Below are 3,656 nucleotides of genomic sequence, written 5' to 3'. Positions count from 1 at the left end.
TAATAGATTTGAAGAAAGAAAAAGATGAATCTACAATAATAGTGGGTGATTTTAATACACCGCTTTCAAAAATGGATAGAACAACCAGAAAGAAACTTGATAAAGACACAGAGGAAGTAAACAACACAATCAGCCAACTGGACCTCATAGATGTGTACAAATAATTCAACTCAACAACAGTACAATAAATATTCTATTCCATTGCACATGGAACATTCTCCAGAATAGACCATGTGTTAGGCTACAAAACAAACCTCCATAAATTTACAAATATCAAAATACTACAAAGCATCTTCTCAGACCACAATGTTATAAATTATAAATCAACATAGGAAGACCAAGGAAATAAAGTCAAATACATGGAACCTGAATAACACCCTGCTGAAAAGTGACTGGGTAGTAGTAGAAATAAAACATGAACTCACAAAGTTCCTAGAAACAAACGAGAACAAAAACAAAACATACCAAAATCTTTGGGATACGGCAAAAGTGGCGCACACTTCTAAAAAGAAGAAAGAACCAAACTTAACACATTAATTCAGCATCTACAACAATTAGAAACAGACAAACAGAGGGAGCCTAAAGCCACCAAAGAAAATAAATAATAAAGATTAGAGAAGAAATTAATGATAAAGAAAACAGAAAAAAATATAGAAAGAATCAATAGGACAAGAAGCTGGTTCTTTGAAAGGATTAACAACATTGACAGACCATTGGCAAACCTAACAAAAGAAAAGAGGGAGAAGACACAACTCGCATTAGAAACCACATGGGTGATGTCACAACGGAACCAATGGAAATCAAAAGGATAATAACAGAATACTATTAAAAGTTGTACTCCAACAAATTTGAAAACTTAGAAGAGATGGATACATTTTTAGGAAAACATGACCAACCTAAACTTATACACAGTGAAGTAGAAAACCTGAACAGATCTATAACAAAAGAAGAAATTGATCAGGTCATCAAAAAACTCCCAAACAAAAGAAGAATAGGCCCAGATGGCTTCACTGGTGAGTTCTACCAAACATTCAGGGTAGAGCTGTCACCAATTCTACTCAAATTATTCCAGAATATAGAGGAGGATGGAAAACATCCTAATACTTGTTATGAAGCAAGCATAACCCTCATACCAAAATCAGAGAAGGACGTTGTTAAGAATGAAAATTATAGACCAATATCCCTCATGAACATAGATGCAAAAATTCTCAACAAAATCCTAGCCAACTGAATCCAGGAGTGCATCAAAAAGATAATACAACACGATCAAGTGGGATTCATATCAGGGGTGCAAGGATAGCATTCAAATTGGTAAAGAGGAAGTAAAACTCTCTGTTTTAGACGATATGATCCTATACATAGAAAACCCAAAAGACTCAGTAAAAAAGGTACTAGACTTCATTGGAAGACTCAGCCAAGTGGCAGGGTATAAGCTCAACATACAAAAATGAGTTGGACTCCTCTACACATACAACAACAGTGTTTAAAAAGACATTAGGAAAGCAATGCCATTTATAACAGCCATCAAAAGGATAGAATATCTGGGAATAAATGTAACCAGAGAGACAAAGGACCTATACAAAGAAAACTACAAAACACTACTACTAGGAACCAAAAGAGACCTGCAAAAATGGAAGAACGTACCATGCTCCTGGATAGAAAGACTGAACATTGTGAAAATGTCAACACTGCCCAAAGCAATTTACACATATAATACAATCCCAATCCAGATTCCAGCAACATTCTTTATATGGAAAGGAAAGGGTCCCAGGATAAGCAAAGCACTGCTTACGAAGAAGAATAAGGTTGGAAACCTCTCACTTCCCAATTTCAAACTTTATTACATGGCTACAGTGGTCAATACAGCTTGGTACTGATACAATTAAAGATATATAGATCAATGGAACAGAACTGAGAATCCAGAAATTAACACATCCACAGGCAGCCAAATGATTTTCAACAAAGTGCCTAAATATATCGCATGGAGAGGTGATAGTCTCTTCAACAGATGGTGCTGGCAGAACTGGAAAGCGATATACAAAAGTTTGAAACAAGACCTTTACCTCACACCTTAGATAAAAACCATCTCAGCATGGATTAAAGACCTAAGTGTTAACCCCAGAATTGTGAATGCCATCAATAAAAAAATAGGGACAAATGTGAGGGCTCTAATTCAGGGCATACACAGACTACCAAACATTTTGAAAACTACACAAACAAAAGGAGACAAAGTAGAGGATTTGGACAAAGTAAAAATTAAAACTTATGTTCATCAAAAGACTTCACCAAAGGAGTAAAAAGGGAGCCCACAGAATGGGAAAAAAATCTTTTGTAATGACCCATCAGACAAAAGACCCATTTCTAAAATATATAGGAAACAACAACACTTCTACAAGGAAAAGACAAATAACCCAATTAAAAAATGGGCACAGGACATGAATAGACACATCACCAAGGAGGAGATCTGGGCAGCCAACAGACATATGAAGAAATGTTCATGATCACTAGCCATTGTTTTTATTGTTAGGTGTCATTGAGTTGGTACCAACTCATAGTGACCCTATGCATAGCAGAATGAAACACTGCCTGATCCTCGGCCAACCTCACTACTGTTGCCACGCTTGAGTTCATTGATGCTGCCACTTGGCCAATTCACTCGTTGGGGGTCTTCCACTTTTTCTCTGACCTTACCAAACATGATATCCTTCTCCAGCAACTGGTCCCTTCTGTGCCCAACGTATGAGAGACGAAGCCTGGCCATTCTAGCCTCCAAGGAGCACTCTGGCTGCCCTTCTTCTTAAATGGATCTATTGGTTTTTTTGGCAGCCCATGGTACTTTCAATATACTCCTCCAACAACACAACTCAAAAACATCAGAGAGATACAAATCAAAACAACAATGAGATATCATCTCACACCAGCAATAACAACAAAGATCAAAAAAGTAGAAAACAATAAATGCTGGTGAGGATGTGGAGGAACTGGAATGCTCCTGCATTGCTGGTAGGATTGCAAAATTGTCCAACAACTCTGGAAAGCAATATGGTGCTTCCTCAGAAGGTTGGAAATAGAAATATCTTATGATCTAGCAATTCCTCTACTTGGTATTTACCCACAAGAAATACAAGCCATAACACAAGTAAATATATGCACACCAGTGTTCATAGCAACACTATTTACAATAGCAAAAAGATGGAGACAGCCTAAGTGCACAACAATGGAAGAATGGATAAATAAACTGTGGTACATACACACAACGGAATATTATGCTAACTTGAAGAACAGCAAGGAAGCTACAATCCACTGCATAGCATGGATGAATTTTGAGGACATTATGTTGAGTGAAATAAGTCAGTCACAAAAGGAGAAATACTACATAGGACCACTATTGTAAAAGACTAACAAAAAGAACCTATACCAAAGTGGGAGTGATTATTTGCTGGGTACCAGGATGTGGGAGAAAGGTGTGGGGAAGCGGGGGATGGTGGAGTACAGCATAGGGAATAGACACAGGATAGTTTGGGTGCCAGGGAGGGGGCAATACATAAGAAAGGAAAGGGGAATGGAAGATCAAGGCGAATGGGAAAATAATTAGGCAGGTTTGCATGGGCTAAGTGGGACAGAGGTATAGAATGATGTATGCACAACCTTGGAAC

Source organism: Chrysochloris asiatica, unplaced genomic scaffold, assembly GCF_000296735.1.
Source record: "Chrysochloris asiatica unplaced genomic scaffold, ChrAsi1.0 scaffold00095, whole genome shotgun sequence".
Lineage (NCBI taxonomy): Eukaryota > Metazoa > Chordata > Mammalia > Afrosoricida > Chrysochloridae > Chrysochloris > Chrysochloris asiatica.
The sequence above is the reverse complement of the archived record's forward strand: the minus strand, read 5'-3'. Positions refer to the sequence as shown.